The sequence below is a fragment of the Dermacentor albipictus genome, chromosome 10, assembly GCF_038994185.2.
Source record: "Dermacentor albipictus isolate Rhodes 1998 colony chromosome 10, USDA_Dalb.pri_finalv2, whole genome shotgun sequence".
Classification (NCBI taxonomy): Eukaryota; Metazoa; Arthropoda; class Arachnida; order Ixodida; family Ixodidae; genus Dermacentor; species Dermacentor albipictus.
This window is the reverse complement of record NC_091830.1, coordinates 8432000-8454666: the sequence shown is the minus strand read 5'-3', so window position 1 is coordinate 8454666 and position 22667 is coordinate 8432000. Positions and strand designations below refer to the sequence as shown.

Below are 22667 nucleotides of genomic sequence, written 5' to 3'. Positions count from 1 at the left end.
GCTAAATTTTTACATTACCTGTTAAATGCAAAAAAAAATGTAATTAAGGGAGGCGTGTTGGATGCAGAGAAAGCCAGTTTTTCATTTCTCACGTATTTAGATAGGGATTCCTCAGGCAGCTTCTTCTTTAGGCTTGCAATTTCGAAAGCGGTGATGTAAGGCATATTCTGCATGAAGAGTTACTAAAAATTAAAATCGACGGACAATCAGAACATACCGCTAAAGTAAAGTTTGGTGCTTTGCTAGTTGGTGATGCATTCTTTAAAACTGATGGTAGCGCTAAGAAGGACGAACACACGGTGAAAAGACCACACGACTACGAGGAAACGCTTAAGCTTTTCCTCGTCGTCATGTCGTCTTTTCACCGTGCTTTCGTCCTTTTAACGCTACCATCAGTTTTCAAGAATACCGCCAAAGCTTCGGGCAGCTCACAGCTCCGCTGATGCTAACCAACCACGCCATGCATTTATTTGGCAACAAAGTTGACACTTGAACTACTAGGTGAACAATTTAATGGTAGAGCGCAGCGGTTAAAACAACTTACGCGGTGCAAGAGCACGACGTGACGAGGCATGGTGCTGTCAGACGATATTTCATTACGGGAAATTTGTAAATTTACCCTCCCGTAGTGCTGCGGCATACATGCATGAACCGCCACAACACCAACACGAAAAAAGAAAAAGAACAAGGAAACGAACTAGAAAGAGGTCATACGGTAAGTGATGGAATTCGTGTCTCTGAGGCTGAGAGGCTGAATATTTGGGTACCAAGGAACGGTACCCAAGTATACTCAGCTCTGTTGGCAACATCACATACTCGACATGTGCTTTCACTGTGCCCTTGATTTTTACGTACTCGGCAGCATGAATATTGCGGCACCTTGACCGCAATTGCACACGATAGCCTTTTGCCTGTAAAATCAGGCCGCGACTTGCCACGTGACGGGAGAGGGTTGCGCACTCTACCGCTGCTCTTCCGCTTTTCTTTTTTTTTTGCACTTGGGTTTCTCAGCTGCTCGCTCGAGCGAACGAAAGAGGAATGATGGAAGAGCCTGGAACACCTTGGTCGTGATCTTGTAGCCATGTCTTCCGCTTTATTTCGCTGTATCACACACCATTCATGGCTGGCTGGTCTCATTGATAACGCGGTGTAAGCGTCGCTCTGAGCAGAAAGAGCGTGACAATCTCAAGAAATAGTAGCACCCGAAAAGGTCGCCGGTGCCTAGTGAATGTCACGTGGTCTGAAAGTAGCGGAAGGATAAGCATTGCGAGAAGATGGTGGTGGGGGCGGCATGCCTTACTGCGAAGTTATTTCGTTTCATGTGTCGTGTTTGCCAGTTAATTTCAACGTTAACTGCTCTCCGCTGTTTGAGGCACAGAATATGTTACTATGCGCTTGATCTGTGTATGCTCAGGTATGTTGATGTTTCACATTTGTGCAATTTACATGTTTGAAAATGCGCTGAAAGTGTGTTTATGTAGTGCAACACGCGCAGGAACGAACATCTGCGCGTTCGGTGGGTGTGTGCAACCATCGAAGAATGCGTGCTTCCGTGGTTCACTTCATGGGAGCCGTCAATTCGTGCACCAAAGTGTGCCTCGATTGCGTGCCGTTTGTGAGTGACAAAGCTAGCGGGGAGGCCGGCTTGATGCCAAATTACAAAATAAAACGTCATCTCGGTAGACGTAGCCTTGCATAGACTTGTTGTTTAGCAGGTAAGGCTAAACGTCACCGCTAAATGTATGCGAGCGGGTTGTAACGGAGACAGGGAACAATTAAGGACACGAGAAACCACAAAGGGTGGCTTAGCTCGGCTATGCCAGGATATACGTAGCGAAAGCAAAGGCATATGATGGTTAGCCTTGGTTAATCTTGATTGCGAGTCCAGGTTAGTCTGGTAGTCTAGCTATGTTGCGGCGTTTAGCCAGTCGTTCGGCGCGCTGTTCGTCTGTTTCTTCGGCGATTCGTTTCCTCTTCATCTCGTGCCGATGTCGATTCCAGGCCTTTCCCTGCTTATCAGAATTGTCACCATCCATACTGCCGCCTCAACTGTGGTTGCGGCGCGCCTGAGCTCCCCTTTTCAATCCTCCTACATGTTATCAGACATGCGACGCAGCTGGTGAAGTGAGCGGAGGTGAGCGCAACGACGAGGAATGCGGGTGACGTCATGTGCCTCCTCGGAGCTCCGCCACGGTGAAATCGCAAGTTCGCGGCCAGTAAAGCTTTCGCTTTAAAAGATATGTGGATCCCACGCATACTGCGGGAATCGATGTAAGCGAAGCTTTCTGTGCTGTTTGCTGTGATTGACAATAATTAGCGGTGACATTAACGGCCAATGTTTAACTTCTTCAACGTTTAGTCTAACACAAGAGGGGTGAGTTGATGTTAAACTTTACCTAGCGCGCACGACTTCTGTGTGTCTGCGTAGTACACAGAACACATTGGGGGTGGTGTTTGCTTGAGGCGTTGTTGTGCGTCCTGCTTCATAACTTCTGATAGGGTTCAGCATATTCATTGCCTCACATATGGTACATCGCATGGCGACAGACGTCTCATTAAACTCCTTGGGTTGCTGCTTCAGAAAGCTTGTAACTGATCTGTTTCACTTCATCGTTCGCCACAAGTCTGGTTCCCTTGAGGTGTTGAGTGCGGCTGCCGATGCGAATGGTCGTACGACCGATCGCGCCCAGAATCGCACCATGTGTCTCGGGCTTGAAGGAAGAACCGGCCCATTGTGAGAGGAGAGAGTCGCTTCCAACCGCCCCGTCGGTCTGATGGACTCTTACTGCTACCTGTAATGCTATCGTCCACCATCTGTAAATATTGTATAAAGTTTTTCGTTTCTTCTTCGTCTGCGGAAAGAGTCCATCTTTCGTCCTCCACCCCGAAGTCACAACACCCTCCGCGCCAGCGCACACGCGCTAGTGAGTCCCGCTTGTAACGCGACTAAGTTAACGTATTATTTCGTTGCATTTAAATGCACGAAAGCTTTTACTACAGTAAGTATACCGCTGTCATGAGAGCGAATCGGCAGTTAAGCTGATTTTTGGACGTCGGCATACTTTTGCTGAAGTAACATTTGTTAATAATAAACTGAAATGAAAAGCTCTAGACAGTTGTCTCACATTTGTGGGCATTCAGTGTATGATCAAGAGAAAATCTGGCACACCCCTCTTCCTTTCTGTGTGCGTGTGTGTTTTGTCTAGGGTTATGAACTGCTTCAGCCGGCATGTTGCAGCATGCATGCGACCAGTCTATTATTTCCAGCAGCATAAAAAGCTTCAGATGCGTTTGCTGTACTTGCTCTACGCCGCTCTGCTGCGACGTCTGCTAACAGCAGTAGGTTCGAAAAGGCAGTCGATACAACTCTATCTCTACTAACAAGTTTCCATGCCATCTATGTTTGCACCGCAAAGCATGTGGCTCTCCGCACGGCCTTTGAGGTCGGGTGGCGGTGGGATTAGTTTTCCCAGAAACATTTGTTCCTTTTGCATGTATTGTATGGCGGATCTGTCGGCGGTTCTTATTTTTAGTGGTGCCTTCTCTATTTTACGAATCGACTTATGCTTGGGCTAGAGTATTGTTTAGGCATACTGAAATAAAATTGCCAAAGCGTGAATGCGCCTGACAAAAAAAAAAGGAAAGAAGAAAGGGATATAGAAAAGAAAAGATGCCTGTATTGTGGTCCTTTCTGCACTTCCGCTATGCACATGCGCGTACCCTCGCCCCGGCTGCATGTCAAGCTGCGCCGCCGTTGCTGCAGAGCAGGGGCGCTATAACGTAAAACCATTCCAAACTCTTCTATTCCAATTCTGCAATCAGCCCAACGCCATTGGTCAAAAACTTTTTTGGACCACCTCCACTTCACCTGTCTATCACGCGACGTCACGAAAACCGGGATTGCTCCCCATCTGATATGACGTGCGCACACTGATTATGCATGATTTAGCCGAACAAAAGAAAAATAGTTATTTCTGGTTTCTAAGGCCTTTTCGCCATTAGCCCTGGGTTATTGGTCAAACGTTTTCCGGCTGCACCCACTTCACCTGCCTCTCACGCGACGTCACAAAACTGCAAACACTTACCGCGTCAAAGTGACGCACAGGCGTTAAAGATGCATTAATATTCCGAACAAAATTGAATTTTCTTCTGAATAGCCGAAGGCTACCCCGTTCCGAAAGGAATAAGAGATGTCGCCGATCGCTCCGGCACTGGCTACACGACCCTGCCGGGTAGTATGGGTTTATTTGCGTGCAATAAAGCTTTTTGCGTGGCCGTGTAACGTTTTCGACAACTTTCGGCACGTTTATGACCTCATTCTGCCAACTCTTCTTTGCTGAGGATCCGTTTTAGAGTCATTCTTAAGCTTCCATTGCATGCCGCCGCGATTTTCGGCCAGCCACTGCAAGCTATTTAAGGGAAAGCGCACAAATCGCAGACGCCGGCACCACCCTGTTCATCTGGTTATCGATATTCAGTGCAGTGGATCGGCCCCATCGAATCTCTCTCCACTTGTTTGAAGTAGTAGCTTATCGCGAATAAAACCACGGAAACAAGAAAGACGGTTGCCCGTCTTTCTTGTTTCCGTGGTTTTATTCGCGCTAAGCTACTACTTCAAATATGGACGACCAGCTAGCCCAACAGTCAACTCTTCTCTCCACTTGAGCATGCTCCTCGTCTTTTGTGAGCCAATTAGATAAGACAAGCCGCTCAGTGCAGGTAAGGATAGGATACGAATAAACTTTATTTGTCCAACGGTTATTGCTGTTGGTTCCAGGGGCTATGCTGCTAGGGGTCCATCGCCCGAGGAAAGCCTTCCGAGATCCTCGGCAACGGCCCTGGCCCGCTGGATGGCCCACTCCTGGTCATCGGGTGCCTCACTGAGGAGGGCGGTGTTTACTGTTTACTTTTTGTCACTTCGTCGCTCCGCAGAAGGTGAGTTAAGTAACCTCTTGCCTTGGTATTATCACAGTAAAAAAAAGCATGCAAGACGTGGACTCTGTGGCCGTCATCAGCTTCTCACTGTTTTGGCTTGGTGCATCTCGGCTCGCGACACACGGTGCCAGCCGAGCCTTACCGACTCCTTACTGTCTAGTATGCCGCACGGAAAGTCATTACGTACGGTAAAGTTGGCGCATGCGCAGTCCTCGACCGGTACGGTATTGCGCACTTACCGTACCGTATACCGTATTTTCCGTAGCACCGCTAAACGTCCCTATTGACAGCCACCGCGTTCCCGACAGCTCAACCAACTTCAATGGTTCTTTGCCGTTGTTCATCAGTCTGTAAATTTTGCCGTATTCCTGAAGCCGCAGTAAACTGTGCGAAAACCGACTGTACGAACGGCCAACCAGGAATTCTAGGCTCCGGGGCAGCACTTCTACTGCCTTGCTTGCACATAGTTGAATCGAGTGACACACGCACTTGACTAGCATGAGGTTCTCATTTTTTCGACGCAAGTGCGTGTACACAGAATTGTTCCTCCCAACCATAACATTGCAGCCGTCGGTTCCAATTCCGATACACCTTATGAAATCCAGACCAACACTGGTCAAGAAGTCTAAGAGGCCTTGTGCAATCTGTTGGGCACTTGAACCCTCGAGCGTAAAACAGTCCCAGGAACGTGGACATTACTTTTTTTAGTGAGGTGCTGAAATAGCGAACCACGACAGCGACCTGCTTTTCATCTGCTACGTCAGTACTTTCGTCAATCAATAATGAGTACTGCGAGGCACCTATATCCTTCACGAGATCCTCAAGCAGGCAACGGGCAAGAACTTTTGTTATTAGTGCTGCACATTTTGTTCGGTGCAGCTTTACCTCGAACGCCGTGGACGACGGCAACAGCTCGCCGAGATGATCCACAGAGTTGATAGTGGCATGACACGACGAGTAACATGCCAGCTTGAGCTCCAATTCTGGTGTTGTCGTTGGAGGCGATGATTTGGTGAAGGCCATGGTTGTCAAACGTGCACTGGAAAGTGGCCGGGAGTTCTTCGCGTGTTTTTCTGTTGCCATGTGCTGAACGAAGTCGGCATGATGAGCGCGGATTTCACACTTGCAATACTTGCATGCAGCTTTTTTATCGTCTCCGGTGACTGGGCGTAACCAGACCTTGAGCTGCGCTTCCTTTTACCCCTCTTTACAATATCGTTTGCCATATTTCGACCACTTTGAAGCTATTTTTCGCAAATAACACCGCCAACACACTACGACATAGACGACCACGAGTGCTGGCAAGGCGTCAAAACATTGATGAATGGATAGGGACAGTTTCGTACTTTGTGACTCCTGCTACTATCACGTATATTTAACGACACACGCGCGCGACGGGCATTAAAATAACAATTTCCAGAAGAGGGTTATAGCGCCGAAAAAACACAACACACAGCAAGCGAGACGGGACAGGCGCAACTTCCAACTGTTTATTCACCGCGTATGCGAATGAATATAAGGACAAAGATGGGTAGCAAGAACCACACATGCGCACGAGGTTTTTACAAAAAGCGGATAAAGATAGGTGAAGTACACACGTATCTCACGCCCGTGTATCTAAAAAAGCTATATTGAAAGAAACTGTAGCGATTGTGTTAGCTCCCCATCTATCTCCATTTATAAGAATGAAACTGCTTTTTTAGATACACGGGCGTGAGATACGTGTGTACTTCACCTATCTTTATCCGCTTTTTGTAAAACCTCGTGCGCATGTGTGGTTCTTGCTACCCATCTTTGTCCTTATATTCATTCGCATACGCGGTGAATAAACAGTTGGAAGTTGCGCCTGTCCCGTCTCGCTTGCTGTGTGTTGTGTTTTTTCGGCGCTATAACCCTCTTCTGGAAACATGCACCAACTAGCCCCCCAACAAGTATTACTCAGTTAAAATAACAATATTTGCAGGAAAAGCGCGAGTAAGCCCCAAAAAACGTGACAAGCGACTGTAAAAATTTATAAGCGACTCGGTGAAAAAAGAAGCCCACATTCGCTTATATCAAGCGGAACAGGCAACCCTGGCGGTGTGCCATCTCTCAGCTGTGCGTCGACATCCCACCTGTGCGTCGACATCCCACCTATTCTAAAGAATGGTCGCGCATCTCCTTATTCCGCATTCAGATAAGTCGCCTGTGGGGAGCTTGGCCTTTCCGAGAAGAAGCCACGACACTATCCGTTCACTTTTTTTTCCCTCTTCCTTTTCAGTGTTCCCTGCCTACCCCAATCCATTATCGCTGAAGCTACAAAGTCATGCCACTTTCAGCCGAATCTGGAAACAGGCATATCGGCGCGACAAAGCCCCTTCCCGCCCCCAGCGAGCTTTCCTCCTCGCCTCGATCACCAAGTGGCGACCAGTCGCCATGCTTACACGTGTTCATACACACTCACTGGCGAGAAAGTTCTCCGTGGTGGCGGTCAGCGTCAAGGCCCTCCTTGATCCATCAGCATTGCAGTTTTCGACGGGACACCGATGTAAAGCGGCCTCGTAGACACATCGGCGAAGTGAATCCTCGGTGCAACTCAACTGTAAGCAAGCGTTCTTTTTCGTGTGTTACCTTGTCATGGAACGAATTTTAATTCTTAGGTTTAGCGAGGTGGGTCTGACAGTACTTTGTAAACTGAATAAGACATTCACGGTCATAATCAACTCATGCACGGCTTGCTTGCTTTTTCTGTGGAAGTTGTCGCAGATTATTGGTTAGTCTGACTCGAACTGTTCCTTATTGAACGAGTTCGTTAAAAGTTCATGCATGAGTCATGTATGAGTCTTCGTTGTTCGGGTGCGGTGCCGGTCGTGCTGCGTGAAAAACGGAGAAGACCAAAATGAGGTGCTTGTCTGTGAAATCCTCGCCTTTGCGTATTTCCCGCTATGTATTTCCCCTATTTCCAGCTATAGCGTACGCTAAGCAGCGCACGTTTTTCACAGTTTTAGTTGGCCTGCGAGATCTTCGGATCTCACAGGCCCAATCCGTCGTTGCCGCTATCTCCCGACTGTAGCGATAGGTGACGCCGACATCTTGAATGTTTTTTTTTATTGTTTAACCTTTAGGCAGTATAATAGCAAGAGCTTGGTGGTGCAACCCACCGCCCCGTTCCAAAGGGCACGCTCATAACATACATACATCCATCCATCCTTATTTTTATTCGTTAGGCTTCGACTCGTTCGAAAGGAGAAGCGATCTCGAAAACACCACGAGGTTATCCATAATACTCTGTCGTCGAAGCGGCCCAAGACTAAGCGAAAGCCGTTTTTGCAACGGCAAATTCAATTCGAATCGGGCAGCCGGGACCGACGCCATGTTTCACGCAAACTCCGCAAAGCTCGCACAGACGCTAACGCTAAATCTAGCGTGCGTACGCTTCGACTTTCCGAGTGCTGCTGCAGCTGTTACCGCGTCGAAGGAGGCGGAGGGGGTCACAAGGTGCGTATACATGACAAGGGCGAGTCAGGGGGCAAAGGCGATGCTAGAAACTCGTTTTCACCCCACCGTGTTGAATGTTCACAATGCCCTCTGGAGCGCCCTGGCCGTGGCCACATTCGCCTCTTGGCAGCTGTGACTCCCATCAGAAGCATTGCAGAAACTGTAGCGCCTCGCTTTCTACTAAGGTGCGAGTGTTCTTGGTGGTTTGGGCGAGGGAAAGGACGCTTATTCTGCACAGCCCATATGGGAGAGAGAGGGAGATTCTTGATAGGGAAAGAAGAAAAATTGGGATGAAATGCAGCGCACTAACTAGCTCTCCCGGGAGAACACCTCAACCGCGCTGCACAGGGGGAATGGGAGTGAAAAGAGGGGTGAGTTTTAGTTTAGCGTACGCAACTATAGCGTACGCTATACGCTATAAAATAGCGTACGCTAAGCAGCGCACGTTTTCTACAATTTTAGTTAGCTGACGATATCTTCGGATCTCTGAGGCCATATTCCGTCGTGGCGGCTATTTCGCGCCTGTAGCGATAGGCGGCGCTGACATCTCAAACGTTTCTTTCGTTAGGCTTCGACTCGTTCGAAACAAGAAGCGATCTCGAAAACACCACGAAGTTATCCATAATACTCTGTCGTCGAAGCGGCCTGAGACTAAGCGAAAGCCGTTTACACAGTCATTTGCTAGGAACAAAGTGCATTTTACAAAAGCAACGCCAAATTCAATTCGAAGCGGGCAGCCGGGATCGCCGCCGTGTTTCCCGCAAACTCCGCAAACCCCGCAAAAACGCTAACGCTAACTCGTTTGCGTTGCGTACGCCCGCTATACCCGCTATTTCGTTTAGCGTTCAGCGCATGCGCAGTGACGACCCGCTATCTTTTAGCGTCAGCATCCACCACGGAATGCTTCGCTTACATCGATTCCCACAGTGCGTGGGATCTGCATGATTTTTCGGTTGGCCTGACTCGAACTGTTCCTTATTGAACGTGTTCGTTAAGAGTTCATGCATGAGTCATGTATGAATCTGGCTCATGCATGAGTCTTCGTTGTTCGGGCGCGGCGGCCGTCGTGCTGCGGGAAAAAACGGAGAAGGCCAGAATGAGCTGTTTGTCGGTGTCATCTTGGCCTTTGTCTATTTTTCGCGGTATGGCGCGTTTTATAAGTATATGTGGTGAATTCTTTTTTCACTGGCAACAAGGACAGTGTAAATGTATGAGACCCAATGTCAACCGCAGTGTCAGGCAAGTTTACTCTTGCTGCAAAACAACAAAGGTGGGGTGAGAGGCGTAGTTAGGAAAAACTTATCATCACGTATGTATGTGCGCTGAATCTGGAAGGCGACCGCGCTGTTCTCCAGCGAATTTTGTTTTGCGCAAGAAGGTTGGTTGCTTTTTTTTTTGTTGCTCCTTAAAGCAAAAGCCGACGCACACGTGTCTGGCTGAAGGTTCAGCGACAGTAATACAAGTTTTTTTGGAGCAGATAGAATTCGTTGACTTGATTGCATAGGGGCTGAATCGCGCCCGTTTCACTTCGTGTGAATTTCCTTGCAGTTTCATGCAGGCAATTTTACGATGTTCAAAGTTGTTGAACATTGTTACCAGCCTGCTGAGTGCGCCGTAACAGAAGGAATTAGCACAACTGTGCCTTGTCACCTGAGCTTGCTTACTTACTCCTTTTGTTTGTTCAGTGTGGTGATTTCAAAAGCAATAGCGCGTTACAGGGACTACTTCTAACTTATACTTTGTTTTAACAAGGACAAAACTTAACCATCTTACGCCAACGACAATTTAGAGTTACTCTAGGCGCTCGCCAACCTCATTTGAAACGGCAATGCGCAGTTAGCCTAGGTGGTCCTCGTAACTCCCATACCCTCGCCAACTGTAATAGGGACTCCATGGGTGCGGCACAATAGATCGAGTGGCATTATAAGAAATGTATTAATTTATTCGCGACACTTTTGTGCGTATTCACGTGTCAAAGCTAATACCTTAGCGACGTCATCACGCTGAGTCATTCTTGCACTAACTCAACGAGATGCGCCATTGTCATATGGGAGGAGGACTTAGCACCCGGACGTGCCACGTCCCAGAGCTTTCATGTACTCATCAACCCAGCATCATTCGGTACATTGACCCCGGTGCTCCCCAACTACCCGGCCTGACTGGGTGGGGGGCTTGGGTACAGCAGGGCGACTGTTGCGGTGCGATGCACAAAGCTTTCTCTAAGAATGTTTAGCCAAAGCAATCCACAAATCTAGAAATTTTGACGTCTGGTATAGCATGTTTGCGCGAGTAGTGCAATGTGATCGGCGGTACGTCGCCTTCACTTCCCTGAAGGAGGAAGGTCGCAAAACCCCTCCATCCAAGCTTGAGCGATGCATGCCTTGACGGACGCCGTAACAAATTAGACAGCCGGCGTTCAAAAATTCCTTGCCTTTTATTAGGCACGGGGTCCTCTGCCTCCCAGGTGCGGAGGCGATCCATCATGTCTGCTAAAGACAGCTCGATCCTTTGTAAAAGGTAGCGCCATTGCTGCCTTTCTCCGCAGCCGAAGAGAATACGCTCGGCGTGCTACGACACGGACGCGTGGTCGGCGATCCTAATTAAAGCCACGCCATATACGTTTTCGCCGACCAGGTGAAAGCGGAGGTGGCGCGTGCATGGAAGGGTTTTAATTCTGATAGTCTCTGTGTTGGCCACCATGAATCACCTCCCTGTGCAGTGTGGTTAAATGAGCCAAAAAAAGCCTAACTGCGAAAACAGCAACGCAACGATGCGTTGTGAAACATAGATCCAGCGCACATTTGAACAAGGAAGAGGCGAGAAAGACAACACAAACGCCGGACAAACGTCTTTCTCGCCTCGTCCTTGTTCAAATGTGCGCTGGAACTATGTTTCACAATGCTAATCATAACCAACTAGCCCAGCTGTCCATACTTAGCAACGATGCGAAACGGCGCATTACCAAATCAGCAGCAGGCTTTCGCCTTCACGTGTCAAAGAGGTGTAACATGCTGGCGAACTTTTTTCTGTTCCACTTTGTGTTGTTGAAGGCAAACGATAAGCATAAAGAAAGCGATAAGTATGGAAGCGAAAGAATGTGCTGCGTGTCTAATCGGTTATAACATGCAGTGAGAGAGCTTTAAAAGGCGTGTGTGATCAAACTTGGCAAAGACAAGTCGGTAACCAAGCGCACAAAGTTATACGGCGCCCGCACTGTGAGCGGCGACCTCTCTTGCAGTAGTAAATCATTTCGCGCTTCATATAGCGCGGGCTACATCACGTTCAAAATGGCCGCCGTATTATTGCAAGTCTGTAGTGCCTGTCAAGCACATTTTTCTCAAATCTCCCACCTACACATCTCCCGCAGTCGCCCGTCACTATATATATACCGAGCTTGCTTTTCTGATAACGCTATTATTGAAATCCTTCCCCATTACCTGCTGTTTCCTTGGATTCGTCGAAGAGCGAAGACGCAATATTGGAAAGAGGCAAAATTTCTTATCAATTACTTCTATTTTTAACTTTCACTGGTTTTGTTTGCTGCTGGCCCATTTCACCTTTGAGTTTTCAATTGTTTCCTGATCAAGGGAACGCAGTAAGAGCACATTACCGGTGATCGGACATGCCTCGAGAGATCGTTTTTCCTCTTCGGCTGCGAGGTGCAAAATGTTGCACTTCTATGACTACGTTGTTTGCTTACACGAAGACAAACACCACTTCGTCGTTTCCACATTCACTTTGTAACTCCTAATACACTGCTGAAAAACACGCCGAATTCGACAGCCCTTCACCGACACTGAAGTGAACTGAACGCCACGTTGCGAAGTGCAGTGCCGGCAATAACACGATAAAGCGCGTCTCCGAGAATATTTTTCGCTTTAATGAGCCATGTGAGTGATAATTCGACGTTTCGTGACCAATTCCCACCAATGTGTTCGTGCCAGCGACGAGACAGGCTGCTGCTTCTATAGCATATACAATTATTCGTATTTAAGCACTCAGTGTGTGTGTGCATTCTTGTGCACGAGATTCATTCAACACTGACAAAATCCTATCGCTTGCCTGTCTGCACAGTAAGATGGGGGTGAACTATGGCGCAAAGAATTTCACTGTTCTCCAAAATGCACGTTCTAACATCGTCGCGATGTATAGTCGTGCCCCCTTTAGGCCGTGTTAATGACCGCCTCACTGTCCGAACTTCGCTATATTGTGTCATTGTGGCTCTTTGCATGACGTTGTAAATACCAAATGCCCGTGAAACCATGTGCTAGGGAAAACTTATATCAACACGTTAGTTTTCCACCACGTCTAAATTGGCTTATAACCACTTGGGGACATGAATGTCCCATGTGCATCTAAAACCTGCCATGATCGAGCGCTAGCTATAGATTTGTTGCCGAAGTTTCACTACTGAGCGAATACGCTGTCTCTAGTTTTATTTCGTCCCTTGCGGCAGTCGCATTACAATGCGGGCCTACCTTATGGGACAATGTCTGTGTGCAGTATGGCATATCGCAGAATAGCTGCTAACATGTCAACATTATAATGCGTAGATATCCCGCGGGGACGCAAGGTTTTGCGTCGGAGAAGGGAGGGATGAGGAAACAGCATGCATGCACCTACGTGTTGCACCGTACACACTTCGGTAACTATTATTTGTCTTTGGACGCTTCACACAAGCAGCACTAAACTTGAAAGTAGCCCATACTGAAAGTATCACATACTGAAAGTATTCTTTTTAGATCACTTTCTTTTTTTTTTTTGTAAGACAAGCGCTTTTGGTGCTGCCGATTTTGACTGCTTCAGAAACGCATCACTAAACTCGCTGGCAGCAAATACCCTTCCGGTATATATGGCATTTCCTTGCATCACAGTTTATGTTCTTGCAATCTAGCGCCGCCCCATTTTTCAACATGTTCAAAACATATTATTACAATATGATTGAGCGATGTTACCACCAGGAATGTTACGTGTGGAAAGACACAGACGAGATATGCTATTTACACGCTATTTACACTGGAGCCAGGCAGCCAGGCTGACACTCGCTCGTGCCAAGGGCACCGACCAACTTCTTCGTCGTTCTCGCGGCGGCTCGTCTCTTGAGCATCGCTCAATCATATCGTAATAATATTAACTAAAATCATTTATTTATTTGAAAGCATCAACATGTCCACTGAACGAAAAGGGCGGCGGAGACTGTAGCAGCGAAACGTCCCATGGGCTGCAACGCCACTGACGCTGGCTCGGCCCTCGATGGAGCAGAGGGGGAGGGAGTAAACCTGCTGCCGCACTATTGCGTGAGGGGAAAGGGGATCGCCGCAACGCCACGTCACCCTCGCTCTCCACGTGTTCCTTTTCAGCGCGTGCTCTCGCCTGCGTTAGGGCAAATCGAAACGCACCAAGCATCTCATCGTCCTGGCTTGCCTGCGAGGAGTTGAACTAGAGAAATTAAATTATGGAGTTTCACGTGCCAAAACCACTATCTGTTTATCAGGCACGCCGTAATGGGGAACTCCAGAAATTTGGACCACCTGGGGCTCTTTAACGCGCACCTAAATCTAAGCGCACAGGTTTTTTCGCATTTCGCCCCCATCGAAATGCGGCCGCCGTGGCAGGCATACGATCCCGCGATCTCGTGCTTAGTAGCCTGACACCATAGCCGCTAAGCGACCACGGCGGATGGAGTTCAACTCGAAAGACCGCTCAACGGGGTTCAATTGGACGTTAATGGCTTCGTATTCAAAACTCATAGGAAATTGCTAGGTGTCCTCGGATTTCTTTTTTCGTAAAGAAACATGGTAAAATTGTAGAATGCGCTCAAACTTGTAAACATTACGAAAAATTCGTGCACCTGTTAGGTATGTCCCATAAAATAAACTACTGGTTATTCTGTACTTTGTCCAGGTCATTGTCTCTCTATATTTATCATTGATGCAGGGATAACACCACAAATAATTATACCCCGTCACATTCTCCTAGTGCTTTGGTGCAACGTCGCTTAGATAACGTGATTTCTTTAAAACCTTTCCTTGGTCTGACTGAGTGGTTTCGTTTTGCCATCTAGCCTGTCGCTGTGTGGCTCCGCATTTTGCAGCGTCAATATCGCTGTCGTGCAGTGATTTCCTTGAGGGTCTTCAGTGCGCATGAAAACGACGCCTACCGTGGTGCGCCCGGCAAAGATGGCGTGCGCACTACGACAACTTTGTCGACGCACAGACAAGAGAGATTTACGTGCGCTGTGTTACGTGCAGTACCGCAAGTCGGGTATACGATACGGTATTGCTATTTCATACTAACGTACCATGGTGTACGCCAGTAGTGACATCTTGTGACTCTTTGATGATCAGCACGCGAAGCGTTCTTTTGTTACACGGGTGTTCTCGACAAAGCAATGTAAAATAATGAACTGCTTGCTATCAATTGCGTTGCTGCCGACACTTTACACCAGCCCATAAGTAGAGTATTATTAGTTACTGCACTAATATAACTCGGCGACCAAAAGAAACACTCTCCGCCAGAATTCGGCGCCGCTCAACCCAGTGCGCTCTCTTTCTTCGGCGTCTCGTTTGTTTGTTTCAGTAACTTACTTTTTATTTTGCCATGTCTGTCTTACCTTCGGTCGGAGTGTATAACATCGCCCGTTATAAAGGGTACGAGTTCAAGTTCTGCAAAGTTCAGCTCAAGTTTATGCCCCGGGTTAGAAGTACTGTCTACTTGCTGCCGCTTCATCCAGTAACAGAAGGTGAATTAACATCAACTCGTCCCTTGGTTAAAACGTACGCGAGATTTGGGCATGCGCGGCGTGGACTCTGCGGCAGCTGTGTACTGACTTGGCACGGCTCGGCTCGCAAAAGTTGGCACGCATGTTGCCATATACGGTATAGACTACTTAGGTCAAGTATATTGTACGGGAAGTCTTTTCCTCGGGCTGCCCGGTATTACCGTACTTACGTTTGGTACGGATGCTGCATGAATCGAATGCTACGCACTAAGTATTCTTATTCAAATTGTAACTAATCGCTGTTATCGGTTATTAGAAACTAACCAAATTTCGCAAGAACAGAACAATAAAGTCTGATTAATCTGCTCCAACTCCTAAGCGAAGTACAGCTAGTTATCCAAACTGAGACGACGCCAAAAGTTGTCGAAAGAGTGCTGTAACAAAATCTGTAATGCAAGCTTCGTTTTTGGCTGCGAGTCAGCAGCCTACATGCTATACGTGGTCTTTGTCGTCAATCTGTCTTGCAGTACCTGTGAGTCTTGTCACGCAACAGTTTACTCTTTTACACCACACCCTGTGATGTCTTTCTTGCAACGGGCCCTTCTACATGTGTTTCCGGCACACGAGTCCTTCAGCAGCTTTCATTTGTTTTTCCACATTTTCGATTTTTTGGGGGCAACCATTTGTTTATTTTTACATTTAAGAGCTAGCCATATATATACAGTGGCCATTCTTTCTTTGAAAGGTTGTTTGCAACTTCGCTCTAATGTAGCTGAAAGGCTACTCGATCGTGCAACCTTCTTTAATCACAATTAGGGATCCCGGGTTGAAAACTACTCCTTTGTCTCGGGTAACTATGTCTTTTCATTCGAAGCATTCTTTGCGCACTTCAGGCGTTTTGAGCGTATCTATCCATCTAGCCTTCTACTCCACGATGTTGTCGTCAACTGGGCATCAGAACAGGCATAGCAAGTGGCGGAAGGGAAAGCGCATGGCGTCATTTCCATGACCTGTCTATCATGACATCATTGCCATGGAACTTGTCATTACTTGTATGTCATAACGTAAATTGTATGAATGATGCGATGACATCGTGGTCGTTTCTTTTAGGTCGATATATATCAGGATATGAATGACATGCAGGCAAGAATGACATGCCTGTCATGACATGGATAACATTGATTGCTTGACATGTCGTATGCGTCCTGACATAAAAGATAAGACATGCATGCTTATCTCATGTAATGATGACAGTAACATCACATGCGCTTCATGGCATATATGTCAATGTCATGACAGAAATTGTATGAATAGCATGACGCCGTTGTGATCGTTTCTTCGATTAAATATGCAGGGTGTGCACGCTAACTTTAGCCAGAGCTTAAAAATATGCGAATTACACGTAAGTGGACAGAACCAAAGTAATGTTGATTGCCGTAGCTTGGATATACTCAAATTGTTTTTAATTCCGCCTAATTAGACAATTAGTCTTAATAATTTGTTCAACAAATCAAATATTAAAATTATATGAATAATGTCAATGAGAAAATCGTAGAGCGACATGAAAAACTCCCGATACAGTTTTATGTTGTCCAATACGTGCTCCATAAAAAATTTTTCCTGAGCGAGAAAGAACCCCACAAATGCATGCAAAATAGCCACGCGACTGGCCGCTCGAGGCACTTTGCGTGTATTCTCGGGCTGCTTTCACGCTTGCAAAAACAATTGCATAGCACGTATCGAGCAACAGAAAGCTGTATCGGGAGTTTTTCATGTTGCTCTTCAATGATCTCATTGACACCTTTCACCTAATTATAATTTTTGAGAAGTTGTATATTAATTAGGACTAATTATGTGAATAGGTAGAAGCAAAATGCAATTTGAGAACAACATTACCTTGCCTCATTCGAGCTACGTGGCATTCGCACATTTTTAAACGGTGGCTAAAGTTAGGTGGGACACCCTGTATACCGATATATGCATGACCTTACATAGATGGAACAACATGAAGTACGCACGTTTTATGAAACTTCTTCCGGCCTGATACTACTTTACTGTGCCACCTCTGGTTAGGGGTGGCTTTTACGAAAACCTACTGATTCCTTTCTGGAATGTCCGACACACCGATCTGTGACTCGTGCAACTCTGAACAGACGATTGAGCATGTGTTGTGTTTTTGTGATCTATATGACGACGAACGCGACGTTCTTCAGAGGGTGTTAAACCGATTAGATAACAGACCATTTTCAGAGATTAAGATTCTTGGACCATGGCCGCATGCGTGGCAGGCCTACAAAGAGACGCCGGCAATGCTACGTTTCGTGAAAGCGACTGGCCTCAATGACCGATCATAGGCGTGAAGTTATGGACATCCGCATGTACTCACACCGAAAGTACCTTCTTTCCTCCCTCTCCTTTCTTTTCTTCCCTTAAACCCCTTCTCCAGTGTAGGGTAGCAAATCGGACGTGCGACTGGATAACCTCCCCAACTTTCCTTCCTTTCTTTTCATCGTCCTCCATCCCATACGTTTTATGACATCAACGGTATAAATCGCATGTGCGTCATGACATGAATGACAAGACGTGCATGTCATGTAAAGTCGTCAGTAGCATTCCAAGCTTCTCATGGCATGTGTGTCATGATACAAATGGTGTGAATGACATCACGCCGTCGTGGTTCCTATAACTGGATATACAACTATATCCGGTTATATTTAACATGGCATGTGTGCATGACCTCATATTAATGATATGACCTAAATTTAATCAAATAAATGGCATGCGTATTAAGACATAACTGCCATGAATGGCGTGACGTGTTCAAGACATGACATTATTGACAGGACATGCATGTCATGTCATTCTTGTTGTGTCATGCACGCATCACTCGTCACACGTATCCTGATGCATATTCCGATAAATAAATTATCATAGTGTCATCAAATGATGTTATGTATGTCATTCACGATAATGACGTCATGACATGCGTGTCATGCCATTCATGTGATGCATCTAATGTCGTTTCATTCATGCCATGGATATCCTATTGGATATCTTGTTAGAAATGGACCTGATATGAGCGGTAATCTTGTCATGACATGGATGGCATGATACGCCTGCCACGACATCAATGTCATAAATGAGCCGACATTTAATTGAATGACATGACATGCATTTCTTTAATGATGTAGTTAATTTCCTTTCCCTTGTCCTCTTGTAGCTTCACTGCTAGTCAAGGAGGGAAGGTGTTGAAGGTCCGAAGTCGGCGCCCCTCGATGATTCGAGTGCACGGTGGCAGCGCGAAGGAAGAGCCGTTGTCCGATGAAGTGACGCTTTATTCAAACGCCGAAGCGTCTGTCCGGGTCCAAGCCAGAAGCTCCGCTCTCTCCACACAACCAAACATGACTTTATAAGCCCTCAGTTGCACAAAGGATTCGCAAACCAGCCAATCACACATGCGAGTTCACATCATTGTAACCAATAGCACAACGACTATCGTGCCGCACACGACATTGGTGAAAACAGTGGCACTCTTTAGAACACGCCAGGGGATATGATTTCTCAAAGACCACGTGACACCTCCCTCTCCCCTACGTTGGGCTGCGAGTATCGGCCCCAGATGTCTTCCCTCTATCCACCTGCAACCGGCCGCCATGCAAGCTGCCGAGAATGATCTGTGGCATCGCGGATTATTAACTACATATCCGCCGGACAGCGGGCTACCCTGCCAGTACTGATAAATCTGTCTCCCGTGCAGCTGTGTGTCGGTTCGCTTGAAATACAAAATTGGGACCTGATGGCAATAGCACATACAAGCATTCCTCGGCCATAGCTATTTCCTCGGTAGCTATTTTCCCGTGAAAATAGCTACCGCCATTTTCACGGAAATCTTTAGCAGGCCCACGCGGATGGCAAACATCAAAGCGGCTGGGCAGTGTCGCGTCGCGTGACTGGACATTCGGGGAGCGCGTGGGCATTAGCGGCGGCCGTGACCTCCAGCACCCCCCTTCTTTCATCTTCACGCTCGTCTCCCCGAACGCTCCCCTTCATGTTTGCATCTCTCCTTCTACCCTTTTGTTCCGAGCGGGGGTGAAGTTCTAGTGCCTTTTCTACGGTGCAGCCACTAATCCGCTTTCTCTTCACGCGTGAGTGTTGCCCACGTCCCCTCTTCGCGGAACCCATATGCGTGCCTCATTTCCGGTTATTGGCCGGCGCAGCAGGTGTGGGCTCGTCCTACGCTTTGCTGTAGTCGCCTAAACTGGGCCACGAAATAACAGCGAGGTCAAGTCCCTAATCTCAAACTGACTGATGTATTTCGGAGATGTATATGACATGAATAACATGATTGGAATGAATGCATATAATGACAGGTCTGTTTGCCAAACCATGAGATGAATGCCATTAACGTCATGACATGCATGACACGAATGACACAAATTCATGTCATGTCACATTATTACCACGACAAGAACTTATGCCAACCCAATGTACCATGTTGTCCACTAACTTGTGCCGATAGCTATATGCTCGTGTTCGTGATGCCGTGATGGGGATTGCACCGTCATTCCAGCTTCGCAATACGACTCTCGCCTCTGATCTTCCTGCGCCACCTGTTCTGGAGTCCGGTAAAAGATCCGCGCAAAACGATCCCGGCAGCTCGGCATCAGAGCACTGGAAAATTCGACTCTCGCCTCTGATTCTTGTGTTCTACATGTGCTCGAGCCAGGTGGCACATGTAAAAAGATCCCGGCAACTCGGCACCAGAGCACCACTAGCTATAGTCGGATACAACTTTAGAAAAAAGGGGGCATTTACTCCTCCGACGCGGATGCACACGAGCATCCACCAATTGGCGCGCACTCTGGACTGACGTCATGAGCCAGACGGCCGGTGACCCCGCCGACGGAGAAGATGGCCGCCCGCGCTTCGAACTGGGCCAAATCGCGTCAGCTCTGTGCTTCAGCGATAAACGCATTGTTTTATATAAGTACTTTTTCAATAGCAACTAATTTATTTTAAGCTTGGAAAACGAGTAGTAGATACGCCGTGTACATGCGAACAAGCGCAAAAGCCATGCAGAGCTGCTGTTTCTACTTTTGTGACTTGCAATGAAGCTAAAGAGCAGACGACGGGCAGCGTTGTAAAAGGCACGGTGTTATTTTTCTGTCGCTATCCGGCATGTTCTGTAGCACATGAGAGCTCTGCTAAACCAGTCATCAAAATACAAAAGTCTTTATTTATACCGAGAATTGCGCGTTTCAGGAGCACGATTTTTTTAGCGGGACTATTTTAGTCGCGGAGGCACTCGGCTGTCGCGCTTCGGTCATCTGGGCGGGGCCTCTCCTTTTTTCTAAAGTTGTATCCGACTATAGGTGGCTGCATCCGTCCAAACACCGATCGAAAAGCAAGTTCTCCGCTGGCGTCGATTACCGAACACCGGACAGCAACGTGCACCGCCTCCTCGCTCCTCCCGTCATTACGAGGCCGCTTAATCAAACATTATGAGCTGCTCTTTCCTGGTCCACATAGTGTCCGAGTATGACAATGTTGCACCCAATTACACTATGGCAACGTCATCACGGCTCCGCAAGAGTCAGGAGTGCACCAAGCCAGTCGTCCGACTTACTATATCGAAGGACATGGGCTTGGGTTGTGCTGCAGTTCCAGCCTCAAGTCACCTGTTCGTGTCCTCGAAATGATAATGATGATATATGTGTTTTATTGGTGTCCTTCAAATGATACCACGTGTTTCGGCCCATGTTTAATTTATTTCGGCATTTCTTACCAGTGTCGAACCTCAACGTCACTCGTTTACGAGAATCGGTAGTTCGTAGAGATTACGCAGTCGTCGTTACCATCGACGTCGTCTCTTTGCTGTCGTCACAAACACGCCCTCTCGCGTTAACTCTATTTCGCTGTACTCGCATTACACACACAGCTACATGATATGCACAAGCACATTTGCTAGCCTGGTAGCGCGTCGCGGAACCATAAACAATCCCGCTTAGCCAACTGCCTGCATTGCACAATTTTTTTGCACTAATAACTACAGGCGTGGTATGTCTACTGATACCGAAATATATATTACTGCCGCAAGCATATGCGTCGGCGTATATGAGTATTTCAGATTCGATAGTCACAATTCATTTTTTGTTTTCGTATCCGAAAGAGCTTATATTCACCTACCTCTTCATAGAAGGGATCGCTCTACAAAATGGCAGCCTGGACGCTGCCATTTTGTTACACAATCACGGCCGTCCCGGGAAACTAGCGGTCTGTAAAGGAAGTCGGTAGTCCCCACGCAGTCACAGTCGTGACAGCCGGCAACGGTAGAGCGCTCCCCCTCCTCAAAAAATTTTAATAACAACTAGCCGCACTGGCTCGTGCATATTGGATAGTTTTCATGAGGTAGAAGGTAATATCGAGGTTACGGAAATTCTTGTGAGCCATATATAGTTCAAGGACAGGTACAATATATCAAAAGAGTACTCGCTGCCTTTAAAAATTAGAAACGTGCATCTTTATATATTTCACGGCACTTAACGTTTGTCTATCAAGTTCCGGTATGCACAGCTTGTCGGGCCTACAGTCCTTGAAGAGGGAGCATTGTAGCGTTGGATGTTTGTTGTTGTGATGTTTTTCGATTGACAATTACTTGAATACCGGTCTTGTGTTTTCTTCTTTATTTCGACCATTTAATGGCTTGATTTTGTTATTTAGTTGCGGCCTTCAAAAACTCTTCTTTATACGAAAGCGTACTTTTTGTATAAATTTGACAGCAGCGTTTTCTTCTGCAATACGTCTATTCGCAGGCTCATCCTTCATCCTCTAACTCCAGAGATGCCAAGGAGAAAACGGGAGGCTTCCACAGGTACTTCCACAATGGTCAAAAGACAGAAGCACAATGGCATGACTCTACCACTGGTCGACATGGACGGCATCTGCAGCCGCCACACAGGACTCAGCGTTGACTACAAGAAAACATGTACGGCTGGTCCAAGCCAACTGTGTCATGTCTGCAAGAATGCTGCCGCCTGGAACGGCTTCTTCTTAAACGTAGGCCTTGAGCTGCGAGAGGAGAACTGCGGAGCCCTGTCGCTCCTCGGATCACGCGAAGGTGTGACCATAGCTAACATGGCCACGGCCGAAGAGAAGACGCAGGCCGCCACGTTGCTGTATTGGCTGCTGACTCAACACAGGTGCGTCGTGAAGGCGGCCATCAACGATGACGTCTTCGTAGGCCACGAGCAGGTCGTGTGCCGCGCTCTCGGCGGCAGCAAGATCTCGGCGCTGACGTTGCTGCAATCCTCGGCCAAGGCAGCAACGAGCAAAGCTCTCGTCACAGCTATCCGTTCCATGAAGCACCTGGTGGAACTGAACCTAATGATGGACTTCCCGAAGCTCTTCGACAATCTGGCGCCTCTGCTTGCAACTACGTCTTCCTTGAAGGTGCTTGGCGTCCTTTCAGCCTGTAGGGGGATGTATGGAGCCAAGGACTTTCTCGAAGGGCTCTATCAAAACAAAACTCTATCAT

The 22667-nt window shown here is 47.4% G+C and overlaps 1 long non-coding RNA gene across 2 annotated transcripts; it reads left to right on the top strand.

The window, feature by feature from the left end:
- Positions 1 to 1241: 1241 nt before the first annotated feature.
- Positions 1242 to 22043, top strand: LOC135920385 (uncharacterized). Of its 2 annotated transcripts, none has more exons than XR_011508848.1 (3): positions 1242 to 1414; positions 4778 to 4935; positions 21946 to 22043. It is a non-coding gene; the product is annotated as an uncharacterized lncRNA (long non-coding RNA). The 2 variants fall into 2 exon arrangements; XR_010570244.1 differs by lacking the exon at positions 21946 to 22043 and adding an exon at positions 7196 to 7450.
- Positions 22044 to 22667: the final 624 nt, after the last annotated feature.